This window comes from Manduca sexta, chromosome 6 (assembly GCF_014839805.1).
Source record: "Manduca sexta isolate Smith_Timp_Sample1 chromosome 6, JHU_Msex_v1.0, whole genome shotgun sequence".
NCBI lineage: Eukaryota > Metazoa > Arthropoda > Insecta > Lepidoptera > Sphingidae > Manduca > Manduca sexta.
Genome location: NC_051120.1, coordinates 6421870 through 6441434, shown reverse-complemented (window position 1 = coordinate 6441434; position 19565 = coordinate 6421870). Strand labels below are relative to the sequence as shown.

The window sequence follows — 19565 nt, the reverse complement described above, 5'->3', positions numbered from 1 at the left end:
AATGTAAAATTAAAGCAATTAATGTTAATTATGAATAATCAACACTTATTCATAATTACTTCACCAAATAATATTTAATAAAACATTGCATTTGCCTTTTGTCAAACCACCACAACCACAAGAAAAAGTCCATAAAAGTAAATGAAATTCGAGCGTTAATTTATTTTCGGCATGTTTAGTGTTCACAGTGGATTTACGCTTGTTCTATTATCTAATTTTGCTGTCACAGGAACGAGGGTCGATATTTCTATATTTTGAGCTCACTTCGTAGTTCGAACATAAAGTTGATGTTATTTGTCTTGCAGCGGTGAAAGTTCGACATCAAAATTCACTTTAACAGAGTGACAAAACAAGAACGGACATGAAGCATTGTTGTTTTTTGTTCACGTTAGTTGAATGGGGTTTTGTTAGGCTTGAAGGGAGACTTTTATCTAAAATTGAACTGTGAGTGCTTTGATTTTAGCTTTACGAACAATGTTCTTTCACGTGTACAATGTCCATACATATATCAATACTTTGACATACAATTTGATATCAACAATTACTCTAATAGCAAAGTGTTTTAGTCAATCATTACTAAAGGTATGAAACTCGGAAATGTGTGACAAAACAGGGTTATGTGTACTATGTTATACCAGGTATGTCTACTCTAACATATCCGACATGAAATGTCACCTTAAGCATTATTAGCACACGACATCATGTAAAAGACATGAAGACGCGCGGACTCCGATCTGAAACAACCTGTTATACTAACTTTTTATTGATATTTCAGCCACTATCAGTTTTATAGTTATAGTAATCAGTATATCAGCAATGGTTTAAAAACATCAGCGCGACATCTGTACACTATATCAATATTTAAATATGAGTAAAGTTTCCCATGGGTGTTGCGACAGGGTCCAGGGTCGGGGAGCGGTTAACCATTAATTTAACATACAACGCTGTCTCATGCACACGAGTGCGACGCAATTTGAAGTGTCATGCGGCCGCGCTATCAATCACACCAAGGACTTCACTACTATTGGTGAATATATTTTTTATACTTTCTATAATAAGTGGAGATGACAAATAAAGAACAGAGGATGTTGGACAAAAAACGCAAATGGACCCTGTAACTGTCGTTTTAATCAACGATCGCAATTGATTTGTTTGATCTATCGGGAAAATTGGCCAATCAGAGCAAAGCTTTTTTTACGTGCTTACAAACTACGTATTCTGATTGGTCTATTCTTGGGTTGGGATCGAAGATTGAGATTGAAATAATTTATTGAAAGGGCCATTAGTGAATAATTTCTAGAATCTAGATTTACCAGTCCTAAACCTAAGTCATATCAGGCGCCGAGCTGGGAAATTATTTATACAAGTAATGCAATAAGGACTATTTAATATAGCACTTTTTACATTTTATACTACTTCTGCCAGATTGTTAAATGCATACGAAGCCTTATTTGAGGCAAACATTTTAAATTCCTAATCTATCTGTAGGTATCATATTATTAATGATCGTGGTATTAAAGGCTTTTTACATGCATTTTTATCATACACAACGGTAGATATTAGTAGGTAAGTTTGGACATTTCTATAACGCGTGAATTGAAAGGCATATATTGTAAATACGATATAACATTCTGTAGGTGACTTCGATGCCAGGTTAGAGTTTGAATACACCGACCTTATCATGACATGAAATATGAGAAAAGTTAAATTTAATAAGACACTTTCGTATTTTGATATGATATTGAACTTTGTACATGTTCTCGATATATTAATGAATTTAAATAACTATGTACCTAATAGATAAGAAAAATACACTAGGTAGGTATAGGAATATCCATTTTTATTTACATTGTAACAAAGCGTCAGTTGGAATCGATATAAAAGATAAAGTAATGGAATACCTGGAATCCATAAAAACCCAACATGTTGAACTTTAGCGTTGACAAAAATTAATCAAAGTATGAATTTCCGACAAAATTCCGTTGCTGAAGTCGACACAGACATTCCATAAAGTTCGAGTTTCCGTAGTAGCGGTTCAGGTGATTTATTGTGCCAAATTCCTCGAGGACAACAAATTCGAGGACCCTCCGCGGAACATTGATAGCCAAGCTGCGGAAATCCTAATTTGGGTGCGTGATTACACCGTAATTAATTCACGCCCCACTGATTACCCTTCATATTGACGCTACAGTACACTTATCGATTGGAAAACGTTTGCATGTATCGAGATTACGTGGTAAAAAGTGATAGTTTGGTTTAAACTAAATGTTTTTGTAATGCATTTTGTTAAGATGCATCTGAACTTAGAAAGTACAAAACTAAATATGATCTCTGATGAAGCTACTAGAAGCCCCATACAAAAAATTTAATTAAATATAAACGAAGTATAATCAGTCAATTATGAATATAACTCGATGGACTTACTGCCGTATCTGTACAACTTGATGAGTTGGCAACTCGCTCGCGGCTAATTGGCTCACTGACAACCTATCAATGCAACTTCAAGTATAAAACCAATTCAAACGCAAATTATACATTTGAAAAGCCAGTAAACCACTCATAAATGTTTTCACTCAGTAATTAGGTAGTTGGTCGGTGTGCAGTGAGTTTATTCTAATTCTGCATTTCACTCGTCGTCGAGGGATCTTTGCTTACAAATCTAGAAACAACTAACTCCAGTAATTATTCGAGCTTCGGATTTCGTACAGAATACCGTTGCTTGTACTCTAAGATAATTTATTATGAACCGCTCTAGCGTAACTCTAATGCAAATAAGTCCTGGATTTTCTTACATTTCCAATTTTTCACCGTCGTCTTCGTCGCTGCTAGCCGTTGGTTTACATCATTAAAATTTTGCACAGTTAAATAGGTTCAAGATTGTGGAATAATTGAATTATGTTAGCAAATCTCTACCGCTTCACATTTTGCACAATGCAATGTTATGAAAGTAGACGTATAAGTGCAATATGACGATCACTATGTTCTGCACCGAAACATAGACTGAATAAAAGATTGATAGAAAACAGTTGACTAATTTGTATACTTGTATTTTATGCAAATTAATTAACGTGCTACACTTAATTAATTTCCGATACTTAGAATATTAGAGTTTTCAATTCGCAATTAATGTAATTTTTATATGCTTGGATGTTGATTAGAAACATATTTCCAGTTATATTTTTCCTGCTTTCCTTGTAAATATGCAATCAGGGTCTTACTTTTTTATGATAACTGCGTTACATGATTCTTGTGAACCGAATTTCGGCCATGGCGGCCAATCTCAACGTAGGTCAGCCAAGTACGCAGGAGATATTACAGTGCACAAGTGTTTGTTATACACAGGTGCACTCTCTGCTCTTTCACTCTCATATTCCAGTGAGACCGCAATCCGACATGACCGAAGATCAAGCGCAGGACCAACGGCTTTAAGTGCTTTAAAAAGCGTTATACATACTCCACATAAATCGAATTTAAATCTTTTTCATAAAATTGTTCAAATATGTCCACCATAATTTATTACGGACTATCCTTTTTCCGTCGTCCGCGGGTCTTATCTGACTCTTTTCATTTACTCTCGGTGACAGTAACAAATCTGTCAGTTTTGGCTACGAGAGGTCGTGTGATTTATGGTATCCCATAGGATGAGCGGGAACTAACAAGCACACTGTATCATACCCGTAAAGGCTCGGATAAACTTGCTCTTGTTCGAAGCTCATTTTAGCTTTCCATATTCATATTTTTATACATCTACAGTCTAAAGATTAATTGTTTTAGGAACTAAAACTTCTGTATCGTATCTGCTTTCTGTTTTAAGATAATATTGTATGAAACTCCTTAAATTTATCTTAATGTATATATAGCGGTGGAAGCGGCCAATTCAATAAAATTTATTTAACTGCCATAGTATATTAGACTAATTCGTTAGAACTTCAATTATAACATTATATATAATATAAATCTTTAGACATAGTTTTCATATACCTGATAATTATTAAAGTTAATTGCTTGAATTTGAATTGACATCGTCCAAGTCCAACAAGTCCAAACGAGCCCTCAGGGCATCACACGTGTTATTAATTTAGGAATAAGTGACCAAAACACTAGACTTAAGTGTACCTCAATATTTAATTAGTTTTGTATAAACACGGGTTCAATGAAATATTTAGATTTAAATTATTATACATGTTAATCAAGATTTATAAGTTTTGTCACCTTAATGATTATTTATATATACGCGAATGTTAAAAAACTTTTCGTGAGAGAAGTTTAATTTAGACTTAGGTCACTAATTTAATAAGTCTCCAACGAAGACGCGTGACAACAAATAAATCATAAATGTGTTGGGGACATTTTAGAAATGTTAAGAAAGGTTTGAAGGAGGGCAGGGATGTAGGCTTTCGGCAATCTTAGATATTTATCTCTAAATAAATGTACTTAATGAAATAGTTATTACGAAATATTGTTACTTTTGTGTAATTTGTCTCTTTCTTATTCGTCTTAACACAATCGATTTATCTATACTATTATATACATCTGAAGGGTTAGTTTATTTGTTTGAACGCGTTAATCTCAGAAGTTTCTGAATTTCAATACGAACCAGTAACTACTTAGTGTTGGATAGACCATTTATCGACGAAGGCTATATAACATCAAAACGAGGAAAATTTATTCCTTTTGAGAGCTTCCGTTGCGTGCTCTGCGTAAATGATTGAAATTACGCAACAAAATGTTTGACGGAATTACTCTTTAGAACAGTTCTAAAATTCGTAACAATATTTTGTAATTATTTTGTTACGTATATTTATTTGCTGATACAGTTTATCAGAGTAGGCATTGGCCCATTAATTGTACTAACTGCAATGTCCTTCACACCGGATTACAAAAATGGTTTCTTGTTGCTTAACGACAGATATTATAGACATTACGGTAGTAACTATCAAGTTGGACTCCGCACACGACAAACTTATCTCCCAGCACTAATTTAACATCAACTTATTTGTTCACTACTTCCACGGCAGAAACGTTAAAATGTTCTTTAATTTATGACGTAGGTGTAATTAGTTGGAGGAGCCAGTTATATTTCAGCTTTCAAGAGAGGCGTCTGCACGTAAGTTGTATGCACATTTGACTTCATGCAATTAGTCTTAAGTTGCATTTATATGTTATGTAATTTCTTGGTAAAGTTTTGTTGCTATAAATATGTAAACTTGCATGCTTTGGTCTTTTATACTTGAAGAAACACGTCACACTGTCGCTTTTAAAGATATCATACCATTATTTTTATAATGTACTAGTTGACCCGATAGACGTTATTTCAAACAATTGACAGTTATATAAAATAAATATTTTCGTTAAATTTTCTAATATTCGGCGCAATTTTTTGAATTTTTTCTTTCATAAGAACCTTCTTCTGATAATAACAAACACAACAAAAAAAAGTGAAATCGATACAACCGTTTACGCGTGATGCGATGACCAAGGCAAATAGTATATATATTTCTTTATATGACGAGACGAGCTAGCCGTTTGCCTAATGGTAAACACATAAACAGTAGAAACACTGTCGAACACCAAAATTTACAAAGTATTGTTTGGTATTCCCCTGCGTTCGCTATTCTCAGACATGAGATGTTAAGTCTTATTATGTGCACTAGTTACACTGGCTAAAATGTCCTTTAAATTATCCTTTCTTTTGTCTTGTATCTTGTTTTTACTTTTTCTTGTCCTGAAAATCCATTTATTCTTCGTTGGAGGTCCGTTAATAAATAAAAAAGAATTACATCCAGCAAAGCATAATATTTAAACAATTACCGGTCGCATATTCCTAAACAATTGTACACGAAACTCTTCCACAACGTTACAATGAAGTAGCACATAAGACGTTACGTGAAAGTTGCTACGAAATTGCTTGAGTTAATGATAAAGTACAGGAGAGCGCGAACTGTTAGTTTATAATACAAGTTCTGACACAGTAATAAGGTGCCAACAAAGCTTAGATGACGGCACAACGAGAGCAATCAGTAGTTAAGCTAACTTAGCAACATTGTTTATTCCTTAGAGCGAAGAAATGTTGAATATTTGGAGAATTAAATCTTGAAACATGCAGATGGGGATTGTATTGTTAAAAGAAACATAGTTTTATAATCAAAACCTATACTCAATATAAAACTGTCCTTGAAAAGGTAGAACACAATTTTTATTGTTGTAAAACAGTCTTATAAATAAAAGTTTATTAATAAAATCAGGCTGGATCAACCCGTTCTAATAATACCTGGACACTTCTATACAGTAGCAATGAAACCTACCGTAGCTAAATTAAACATTTATTTTATCTATACAATGTCACAGCTGGATCGGTTCATTACAATATTAATTAAGAATATCGTGTCAACGTGTCTGTTACAGTTGTACCCGTCCACAAGTACAATCACAATGTGTCATTAATTACTGACCACCCTCGATCCCACGCTGGCATTAAGGGCGATTAACAGACTTCCAAAATATAAAAAGATTTTCACAAATACTGTGAATTAATGAAAATAAAATATGCGATAGTGACTGTTTTTTTATGGTAGTCTTATATTGTGTATTATTTGGCTGCTGGGTACAGGCTTCCTTTACTAAGAAGGCTTAAATCTTGAGCCGTATTGGGTGGTGGACGTCCATATTTCGACATTCTTATCTCTCTCTGGTCGGCCCCTCATATCTGAGGATCGTGTGCATTTGGAGCCGATGATCTGGCTCCATCGGTTTCTGTCCAGCGCATCTCTTACGCTTGTGTAGAATTTAGAGGACGATGTGTCTTACTTGGTCCGTGCACCTCGTTGGTATACGACCGCGTAATCTTTTGCCTTCGGTGTTCCTCACCATAATCAGTTTTTTTTTAATTTTTAGCGCCTCTGCGTACTGAGTTGCCTAAATAGGAGAGAATGCGTTGTTGTTGTTCGAAATTCTTATAAAGGATTCTTTATGCAGCTTACTTGAAGGTATTTAGTTTTATTGTTAAAGCTAGCAATGATTTTAAATTGAACAATTCACAAGCTCATGCTCTGAGGACGGGATCGAATATATGACTCATGTCTCGGCAGTTTCTTAATCTATTGCCTGCTATGTGACCTCGTTTAACTAAAGACTATTCTTATTTCTGACTTACTCTTTACTAGCTTCTAACTGCTTATTTATTATTATATAAATGAAAGCCAAAAGTTCTGTAAAAATCCATTGAGAATGGACTCGACTATGTAGTAAAAAAACGGCACAAAGAAAATAAAAATGAACAATCATTTACGCAACAGGATTTTCGAAGATCTGTTTGTGGAATAAATCGACGATGTACCGCAATACTTCCCGCTATCAACTGTGTTTGAACAAGCTTTATGTAAGGTCATTATGACAACTGACATAAAGCTTGCTCAAACAGGTACAATATGAATTTTACCTGTGTCATATCATTTGTTACAAACATAAAATAATCAAAGCCAATGAATCGAACACAATAGGTTATATGTTGATAGCTGGAACAGATTGTTGATCGTGTTTGGTACAGCTTGATAGCTGCTGTCCTTGTTTATTCATTAACATGCATCGTTTCGACATAGTCGATGGCATTGTAGCAACTTGAGGATATGACGTTTTATGTATTGAATAACGTTGTAATGTTTAAAGTGGCAGTCTACGACAAAAAAGATTTTTTTGGAATAAGCAATTATAGTTGTAAACATAAAAATGTTATAATTTTGTGTCTAAAAGGGAAATTCTCATTCATCTCCTTACTGCAGTACAGTCTAACCAAAACTGGAACTGATTTCAAATAAGAGACCCATGTGACATATGGGCACTAAATCAATTGTACATTGTACAGACTGAATATATTAAACTTATATATATAAATCAACTGCTTCGGAGAAGTAGTTGCATTACGGTATGACTCCAGTGCCTTAATAGAAGAAACCACATACTCGTCTTTGCCCCTGCTTACATTGTGCCGAAAAGCATCACGAATATTTACACCAAAAATAAAACACTTTCTGTTTTTTTTTTAAGTATAGTCTTAATATAGCGTGTGCGAGATTGATGTGCGTGCGACGAATTATCTAAAAGTAGTAGTAGTGGCATAAGCTCGCGTAAAATGAAAATTATATTTTATTGATTTATTTTGTTCTAAACTTATACCTTTTTACGTCGACAGTTCAAGCTACTTATTGTAAAATTTTATTTGCAAGAAGATAGTATGTGGTTTCATTTAGCAACTTAATGTCAAAATGTCTTTGTATTAACGTATTTAAAAAATCAATACAATGTCTTTCATCTAAGACCCGTATTTGCTATACAAGATAAAATATTAATAAGAACAATAACTCTTGTCTTAGTGATAACGAAAATACGACAAAGCTTTATTATTGTAATACGCGCTGTCGAACGTCTATATAAAATCTAATAGTAATCTTCATTGTCTATCAGGGATTATACTCTTAATCTCTATTTGTTGTTGCTATATTCCACTACTAGGGATACTAAAACATACTTTTATTCGTTAAATAGACAATTATGTTTATGTATCCAATTGGACAGCGTTCAAAATTCGTAAATAGACTAAAATCTACGTCAACATTAGAAAATTTGTAAATTTCCTAGCACTGGTAATCTTCGTTGTCACTATATCTACATTACTTTTATACGAAAAACGACCCTTTGTACTGATAAGCCCATCCGTAACTTTTTTTTTTACTACAAATGCAGGTCAGTATACTGACCTCATAAGATTGATCTCATAAGCTCAAGTAGTTTACATTGCAATTATGATAGATTGCAACTGTGGCCTCTCTTATATAGGCCAAACAAAAAGAAATATAGTGACCCGCGTAAAAAACATATAGCTGACGTGAAACACCGACGCTCTATGAAGTCTGCGGTCGCTGAACACTCTGAAGAAGGCTCCAATCATTATCTGCGACTAGACAAGCCACAAATCCTTGCCAAAGAACACCGATTTCTGCCTAAGATGATCCGCGAGGCTATTGAAATTTAAAAATCCTAATTTTAATAGGGAAGATGGTTGGAACATTGCACAAGCTTAAGATCCAGTTCTACATTTTATTAAAACGGAACTCAAAACCAAACCCAAAACCGGCTGCCAGACTTTAAGACATTGTGAGCTAATTCTGCGTAGATCGGAACACTAACAGCGAAAAAAAAAATAGTTAAAAAGTTGTATAATTGTAAAATGTAGGTAGATATTCTAACTTTGGCTTTGCGGATGAACAGTACCTCAGTCCCCCCGTGACCATGAAGGCTGCAAAGTCTTCGAAACGTCAGAAGAAAACTAAAATAATTAAAACCGCGATAAAATCCGAGAAATAGTTTAATTTTAATGTCTAACATTAGCGTAAACAAAATAAATCTTTAAGCTTATATATTAGTATAGAATAACATAATTCTTGAAATCTGTTAGTCCACTTTCAAAAGCACCGCGGACCGCATGGGAAGTTTCGTAGAGCCGCAGGGTTAAGTTTGGTACGGCTAGTTTTATTACTTTATTAACCGGCTTCAAAAAAGGAGGAATTTCTCAATGATTGTATTTTTTTAATTCTCTGAAGACCATCATGTAAGACGAAACATAAATGTCTATGTAAATTTATTTCAAATCATACTATTAAAAAACAAAGGCTGTGAAAATCAATTCAAAAATGTATTTCAGTTCCCGTTCAATTCAATACAATGACAATTATAATGAGGTTTCTTGTGGAATCTATTCAATGTTTCATGATAATAGAGTAGGCACCCTGTGGGGATACTTCAAATGGGACTACTAAAAGGTAGCCATTACGATTTGCCTGTAGCAAATAAAAGACTGTGGGTTAGAAAAAGTTGAGTGTATTTTCTTATTAAATTGTGGACTTGAGTTAAGTAATATTCGTTAAATATTCGCTTAAATCATGAATAAGTGCCACATTTAAAATTAAAAACATTATGGACTCAAATGATTTCTTATATTTACGCGAATGTTAGACGAAAAATATTACCAAGTCTTTAATTGGTTAACAATTTGCTAAATACAATTAGATACTACCAATTTAAATTATATTACGTACCTTACAAAATAATTGTCGAACGAACAAAAATCCATTTATTTTTATTTTCAAATGAAAATTAAATTAGACATGAACTTTAAGACTACAAAGTACATCAATGAACCAGCCATCATAGAAATACGTTAAAATGTAAAAGCATTTCGATACGAGAGTATCCAACGTCTCATAAATTAAATAAATACACAATAAATGTCACAACGCAGTGTTGTGTGCGTCCATACAGTTACAAGACGGCAGCAAACATTATGCAAAGTAGAAAATCCCATTTACCACGTGTTCCGCCGTGTCGCCTCCCTCCAAAGGCCTGAAACAACGTAATAGACTTGTTTATGGAAGGGAAGTGAAATCACGCCCCTCCAATACAATCGTTTTCTCCTTATAAGAATTTTTCGCACAAGAGTAAAGTCGTGTTTGTTCCCAAACTGCAACATACGGCGAATGTTCTCAAACTTGAAGTACAGTTTTTAATATTTCTTCAAAGGAAAAGGCGAGAATAATTTCCTAACGATCGGGCCGGTGTCAACTTTTGAAAAGTGCTGTCTTCAAGGTTCAAAGGAATCCAGGTACTCCGGCTATTCAAGTTTGAAAACTCGTCAATTTAATCGCTGACAAGCTGGCGGAAACTTCGATTATTATTACACTAACTCGTAAAACTTTTAGTTGGAAATCGATAGTATCTAACGAGGGTAATTGTCAGCTCAGATTATAATTGTTAAGATAAATGGCACTTGTTTAATTACGAATAATTAAAAGTATAAAGTTCTAAGAATTTTAAAGTGCTTTCTATTATTCTGATGAAGATAGACACTACCCTAAAATACTATTTATGTCTCAGTATCATGATGTATTTTAATAGATAAAAGAAAACTAAATACAAAGCATCCAATTACGCATTTAATACTGTGCCATGAATATAATTAACATACATTACGGCATTATAACAAAATCATCGCAGCAATCAACCTTTATCCTCCCGTATTTATAACTTTTTAAGGTTTAAAGTCATAAAATTTACACATCCCCAATATATATGAAGATTGCATCTATTTTTATGCCGACGCATCTCTTTCCTGACGTAAAGCTAAACGAGTTTGATAAACAAGTTTTTCTTAGAGAACCTCCAGGGAATCTGCTTTACACGCTGTCAATAGCACTCCAGGAATAAATTACTCATTTAATTGGTTGTATCGATCGCGTGCTGGGAAGTAAATACGTTTTAAATGTGGAAAATTAATAAGGTAATTTATGTTTAACGGTGGAGGAAGTATTAATCTATTAAATATATACGTAGGTAATTATTATATCGTTTAAGCTTGTATCGTGATTGTTTTTTATCTCAAAATATGTCATTCAATTATTCCATCATAAATATTTAGTCTATTTTTTTGACTAAATTTAGTTTTCATTTCAACTGCGGCAAAATATTGTGGCAAATATGTCTTGAGTGATTTTTGTTTCATTTTTTTGTTGAATTCATTGCAACGACTTTTAATATAAAATAATAAAGAAAAATTGACCGACAGAGATTAAGTATGTTTGGAATTACGTTAGAATATACTGCAAGTCTTACTTAATGTGAGATTAATGCATTTGAGTATACCACGTGCTATTAAAAACCCATTAATAAGCAATAAATCTTGTATTATGTGCTGAAGTTTTAAACCGATTAATCCATAGTACCTGCCTGCACGAGTAAAGATAAGAAAGCAAGAAGTCATTGTTACGGTATATACACAATTTGGTTGATATAAAAAGGTAACATACGTCTTATTTTTGTAATAGATTTTGGTGCGGTTCCGCCTAATTATGTTTTTGGGATAAAAAGTAGCATTCAGGTAGGTACACGTAAGCTACACTGTGACTATCTGAGTGCTATTATATATAGGTACGATGTAGCTTCCTATTAGTGTTGCAGAAACTTAAAAAATGAACATTAAATAAATATTTGTTCAAATCAAATGAACAATAACTATTGTTAAACTTAGTTGCACACAATAAATGGCATTGTGCTCTAGGAAAACCCATTCAAACTCCGAAAATAAAAAGTGATTTGACAAAATAGTTGCATAACAAGCGCTTTGATTTTTGTTATCACGCTTCGAACGTTTGCACATTGAACACGTTCCAATTAAGATAATATGAATGTTTATTTGTAGTTAGGATAGCTAATTGGGATCTGTTTTAGATAATCATAATGCAATAAATTTCAATATACCGGTAAACGAATTTTGAAATTATTATGAAATTTATTTTGATACTTGGAATTTATCTTGGTACTTTCTCTTGTACTAGTAGGTATGTATTGTGCTGCCATAGTAACGTAGTTGTACTACGGTACGGCTGCAGTGCTGAGGTCTCGCGTTTGATCCCCGGGTCGGGAATAGTGACAATTGGGTTTTCTATTCTGTAACAGATATATATACGTTACAGATATAGTCGTACGCTCGTCCTCATCACATCACGTGTCGCCGAATGCACATGGCGGAAAGTGGGTGCATCAGTTGCGCCTCTAACAACTTCTTCGGGGATAAAGGCGTGAGTATTCATGCGTGTAATAATGTACCTACATACATTTTGAGATTTGTAATTCATTAGTTGTAATGAGGTGTAATTTGTACCACGGCAACCGAAGTATGCCACCTCGATTACCTATTGTGAACTGAACTATTTACAAATATAGAGGAACACAGACCACAATTTGTAGATGGCCGATTGTTGTCCGGAAATGGCGGGCTTGATTGTGAGAATTCGGGTGCGATTTTACGTAGAGTCAGTGTGGTTTGCCGTTAGTATAAAGGTGTGTTCATACTTTACCTCTACCCTATTTTCCCCCACCGAAAATCTGAGTGAGTCAATAACAATCGGTTATAGAAAGTCTGTTATTGTAAATGTGATTATTTTGTATTACGATATGTATGTAAATGTATAATATTTTATTAGTCCATTTGAAGGATCATCTATAGGTCTATAGGTCGCTTGCGTTAAATGTTATATTTATAAGATTAAAAAGAAAATTCATTTATAAAAATTTGGAAAACTTACACTGATAATGGCGTCAAAGTTAAAGTCAAAAGTCAACATCCTACATACATACATATCAAACAAAGTCCTCCGTCGCGTCTGTCTGTCTGAACGCGATAAACCCAAAAACTGCTGAGTGCATTTATATGATATTTGGTATGGAGTAGTTTGAGACTCTTGGGAAGAATATAGACTACTTTTTATCCGACAGAAGAAAATGTAAGCATAAATGTTTTCACTGAGACGAAGCCGTGACGGATTGCTAGTCCTATACAAGATACATTTTTGTATACCAAACCGCGAAACACCCAAATTAGATTTTGGTGAAAAAGATCACATAAAAATACAAAAATAATAATAAAAACGAAAACTCATTCTTAATTGATAGATCAAGCGCATCGCCCGCGCCGCCGCAAGGACCGAGCAGGACGTGTGCGGGGCCGCGGGGTGGGGTAGGGTGTGCTTGTAAGGATCGGCTGTAGTAGTAGGTTACAGCGGTAGTGGGAGCGACCAACATGCCGGATATTTATTAATACGAAATTTTAATACGTTTTTGGCATAAAATATAACATATTATATAAAAAAAATGTGTAATCGATTGTGCTAGGTTTGTAATCTTATACTAAAAATAATGTATAAATACACGCACAAAATCATATTTTGGCAAAAGAGGAAGCAAACGAAATTGACATATTGTTATTTGTAACTATTTCCGTTTATTTTCCATGTATACAAAGTTCCTGAGACCCAATTTATTTGGAGTTATATGGAATCGTATAAAGCGAATAACATTCGATGGCTTAATGATGGTGCTTACATTTTTATTGTTGTCATCAAACTGCTATTGGGCACAAAAAACAAATAAGGATCAAGTTTTATTTACTCCCGAACCATTTGGTACATTCCAGTGCTTTTGAGATACATATCTCGGCCTTCGGGTTAACAGAAGCCGATAAAATAATAACAATAAAAAGGGAAAGTGGTCCTTGTAGTATTTCCATTAACCAGTATTGCATTAGGGTGATTATGATTCTAATCTCTCTCCCTAATCATAGGGAGTTCAACAAAACCTTTGCCAAGCAGTAGGATGTGAATAACTTTTAATATATTACAATAATAGATTCTTCATAATGTACAGTCAGCCACAAAAGTAGCTGAACAATTTCAAAATATTACCTTCATTTTTTTTTTCGAAAAACGATTGTTGATGTCGAAACAAAAGATTAAATGCGATTGAAAATTATGAATTCATTCAGTTATATTTGTGGCTGACTGTACATACTGGCCTATCTACCCGTATCGGGTAAACGTAGATATCTGTTTATGATCCAATCGTATTGATTTAAAACACCCAGTGGATCATTTTATACGTATTGTTTCTGTTTTGTAAGGACCTAAAATATGATTTCAAAAAATTATAATGTAAATTAATTATATATAACTTCAAGTTGAAACTGTGTGAAACAATTTTCTTTTACCAATTTCTTAAATTTGTTAATAACATAAAACCTACTTAATTTTAACAAAATCATTTCAACTTACAGTAAAGTAAATCCTAACAAGTAAGTTCTATTGATTCCAAACTCGGCCCGTTTACAGCCAATCAACCGAATCTTTACATTTGCGTTCCTATTTATACCAATTTCCTTCTTGAATATTGCGTTTTCAATTAACGTTACCGCGGAAATGAAGGTGTTCCGCCCCAACAATGAGTTAGCACTGCCTGAGATAACTTATTTAGCTCGGCGATCTCATCGCGCCGCGTCATGCAACTAAGTATTGTCGCAGGTTAGATTAATTGCACGAAACAATGGGTGAAAAAGTTTGCTGTGTCGCAATTTCGGTTGAGATGATTACGGACTTGTCCCATATATGTCACGTATTTTTATTTACGAACAATTAAATGGAGCTAAATGGAGCTTAGTTTCATTAATTGACTTAAATATTATTTTTATATACAGAATGATTATTGCATTGCGTTACTAAATGAAACTACTTATTCCTCTATATAATCCCAAAAAAATTATCCATGAATGGGAAAATATTTTCGCCAATAATCCAGATTTAGTTATCTGATTCTTTGATCATTTTGTAGTTTAGTGCGAATATGGTGTGTGTAAGTGTATTGATTACTGAAAGTATAATGTCGCCACTCTGACAAATTCTTTTCATATAGTATTACTGGCCTAAGGGAATGTTACATTAAAATTACTTTTATTATTGTTTATTTTGTTCGAAACTTACATTTTACATTTTACATCTATCATTAGAATAACTTATATCAGGCTTGTTTTCAAGAAGATAAGTATATGGTTTCATTTACTAACGTAATGTCAAAATATGCCCGTAGAACCAGAAAGCATTTACCAATGATTAATAATATAGATAAAATATTCAGAGTCAAACACTAAAGCTTCGCAGTAAGAGATTGCGTACCATTGTGGGCGTAATTTTACTTAGAACTAATACACCCACGCAACAACGAATACGAATGCCATGAGTTATCTTATAAATAGAGGTGAAATCTCCATTCCACACTTGGCAATTTAAATGTAGTTGGCGTGGTAAAAGCTGGTAATTGAACGGTCTCAGCTCAAAGCGAGATTATAACAAGATACATGTAATTATTCCGTGATTGAGAGCCGTCTCTAGTTCTACGTTCGGTAACTAGTAGTAATATATTGTTATTATGCACATATTGATGGCTAATTCGCGCCAACGGATCCACATATTGTGTGGGTGATTCAGATTGAATTACATACTGTTCTTGAGCGTATTGGATACTAATATGCTTTGAGTAAGCCTTACTTGTAAGCGTATGTTAGATTTCATTGGTATTGTTTTTCATATTTATGCTACGATAAGTGCAACTTTGAGCGTTCAAGCGTGAATTTTAGATATAAAGTAATTTCTTTTCAAAATTGGAATGTTTATTAAAAAGATTTATTTATAAAATGTCTTGAGATCGACATCAAACAAGGAATTTTACCGAGTAACAAAACCTTGGGCCTTATTTTCTTTGACAGTGTAACCTCGTATCACCGGGTTAAGTTATCTTGTGAAATTGGCGCGGAATGGTATTCTGTATGCGAATTTCAATCGTAGTAAATGCAAGGCTGTCCTTTACATACTGGTTACGCACTGTTATAAATATGTATTATAGAGAATAAGGTTCCTAAACACTTTGTCTGTCGTGCAAAAACTGGTTTGACAATTCTGACAAGGATCAGACGAGATGTGACACAGGACCCTTAATCGTGCGCTTATATGGGTAAAACCACGGGACGGAAAAACCATTTGATAAAGCCAATCGCTTTTTGTTCTTTAGTTGGCTAAAATGGTAGTAACTAAAAATAGCTTAGTGCATTTAGTATTTTTCATTTATGTACTAGAAAACCAAAGATATCTTTTCTTTACGATTTTTAAAGTGGAACTAAGTCAAGATATATTTTCTTTTAATTTAACATTTTTTTTAACTGATTTTAATTAAAAATAGTTCCTTAAAGTGGTATTGCAAATCCGTATCCACTTTACGACTGGTTCGGTATCATCGTCTGACGGAAAACCGATGTTATTCTTGGTGCGCGTTTCGCTTGGTTAATCAGATCGGTGGTGGATTCAATTACAGGCCAATTTCAATATCCACACCTAACCTCAAAGGACTACAACGCGTCCATGGATCTTCTGACGTAGTTAATGATCTTGAAACACGCACCACGCCTTTATAACCGAAGCGTAGGCAGGGTTAAACCCGGGCACCCATTTTCCGCGTGTATTCCACCTCCAGATGTGATAAGGGAGGAGCCTATCGTCATATCGGATACAAATTCCAGGCTCCGGGCTAACACTGAACAGAAAAACCTAATATCACTGCCCGACCCGGAATTCAAACCCAGGACCTCAGAGCGTCGCACAGTGCGCGCTATACAACTACGTCATTGGGACAATTAATATTAAAGTTTACGATCATTTAATGTAATGTATATATGTATGTTAATAGCTACTGGTTGTTACAGTTTTTCCTATAATATTTTTTACCCCAAATGTTATCAATGGTTCTCTCTGAAGAGATTGACACCATGCAGCCTTCCGGTTATAAATTAGCTGGCCCACGTAATTGCGTTGTGTTCCGTGCTCAGCCTGTGTGTATCAATTTTCAAAGAGGCCGACATAATTGTAGCGACTGGCGAGGGATAATCATCAATTGTCAGTGGATACTCTTTCTGGACCCCACTCCGATAACCATCAGGTGCAGTGACGTCATTTAGCCGGGTCCATGAAAAATAATAATATGTTTCATGAGAATTTGTTATACTAATCTCACATTGGAATGGGATAAGAGAAGACCAAAAAGAAATAAAAGAAATAAAAATTTATTTTTTTCTTACCTTTTACGTAGAAATACATCGCGTTGCCTGACATTTACATTGTTTAAAGTTTCTTTATTGGTTTATGACTCTTTATTTATTGCGTTGCTTTTCATTCAATTTATCATATAACTCGTTTATGTCGTAATAATTTAATATTAAAATATTGCAAAATAATCTCAATAATAACCCAGTATGTTTGTTATTTTTCTTCGTGAAACCACATCATGTAACGTTACCAGGCGAAAAAATTCTGTGTTTATTTTGTCAGTAATAAAATATATAAATCTTTTAATCTTTAAAAATAATACGTGTAGAGATTCTTTAGCATAACTTTAAAACATGCTCGTGAAAATCTTGTGTTCTACAGTTTTATCGTCAGGTAGACAGGTTTGAATTTTTGAGCTCAATTCTACGATTTGTCAGCTGATAGGTTCGCCTTCGTCGTAAGAATGAAAATATTTAAAAAGGTTTATGGGTATTTAAATATTATGATGAAGCGAGTTGAATATACTACTGTTGCCTACATTATTTTATTGTTCTTTACATAACCCAAATTGCATCTCAACATAATAAATCCAAAGTTTTCCGCTTCTGCACTTCCACCATTACGCAGCGATCGCGATACCCGAAACGATCGCGCGTCGCGAGAACCGATCCGACTTTGATGGATGCCCTGCGAGTTTCACAAAACACCTGTAATGGGAGTCCACACGTTTGATAGATGGCTTCCTGCCGACCTCCTGGCTATCGTCGCGTTTTAGTCACAATTAATCGTTGTTTTGCATACCTTTTTTCCTTCATCATGAAAATCTTCAAGTCATGCATTGGCTGAACGATGGGGCGCGTGAGTCGCAATGCAATATGGTAACAATTCAACTAAAATCTCCATGGTTGGGCAATATCCGCGCCGTTTTGATTAAGAAGTATTACGAACTCAACTAAAACAAACTTTAAACTGGAAATAGTACTTACAAATAAAAAGTAGATTATGTGTTAATCCAGGACATAGCTTACCAGTGTGCCAAATTTCATTCAAATCCGTTTAGCTGTTTCTGATTTTACTTCTAAGTAACATACAAATATTCAAACATATTCACAAACTTTCACATTTATAAATATTAGTAAGATAGTAAGAAGTAAGATAAGCTAACAAAATAGCAATCTTTTTTCTAAAATAGAACTTTTAATTACACAAATAAATAATTTAGTAGTGTTATAAATGTTATCTTAGTTTTCTCTTTCAAAGTCTAATGTAAAGGCGGCATTATCAAGTTGGCGGCGTATTAATTGCTGGTATATAGAACAAGGGATAAGAATATACTATATTAAAACTAATAGGTGTGGAGTGTGACCAGTGTAAGAAATCTTAAGGAAAACTTAGAGTGAATGACTAAAGTATTATTTACTTAGCAAAACAAATAACTTTTGTACCCCTATACTCAAAAGTCACATACAGCTCCATCAACTTTATTTATACGTTAATAAAAAAATTTTTACGAATGTAAGTAATATGAAATAAAATTTCTAAATGGAATGTACTGAATTGGGCCAGACTTGGCGGAACTCCTTTTGATTTGGGGCTACAAAAGACGTAACTTTCACACGTTAGGTCTCAATCTTTTTCTATATTGGATAAAAGTAGGATAAATAATGGGCTTCTTTTTAACGCTTTTTGAATAGTAAAAATATTATTCTTCATTTAATATTATGTAAAGATAAATCTACAAAGAATCCGCGACAAAACATGGTGGGTCGAAGTATACAATCATTTTATTTCTTTATTATAAAATTATAAAACAAGGTTTACTGTCTGAACGGGCAAAATTCAAAAACTACCAAACGGATACCAATGAAATTTGATATGGAGGTAGTTTGAGAGACTGAGAAGTACATAGGCTACTTTTTATCCCGGGAAAGTAGATAGCGGGACATTTATTCCAGAAAACTCTTTCACGCTGGCGAAGTCGCGAACGAAAGCTAGTGATACATAAAGAACCCGGGTGCAAATTAAAATTGTGGAAGATATTTATATATATTCGTACAATTTAATCTACTAAATTTCAGTGACATTTAAAAGAGAAGT

The 19565-nt window shown here is 33.9% G+C and overlaps 1 protein-coding gene across 1 annotated transcript in view; it reads right to left on the bottom strand.

Moving 5' to 3' along the window:
* Positions 1-19565, bottom strand: part of LOC115448241 (dopamine receptor 2) — a 125715-nt gene that overhangs the window by 44379 nt on the left and 61771 nt on the right. The window contains exon 2 of the mRNA XM_037445812.1: positions 10362-10395. The gene's annotated coding sequence lies outside the window, so the exon portion shown is untranslated. The remainder of the gene's footprint in view (positions 1-10361; positions 10396-19565) is intronic.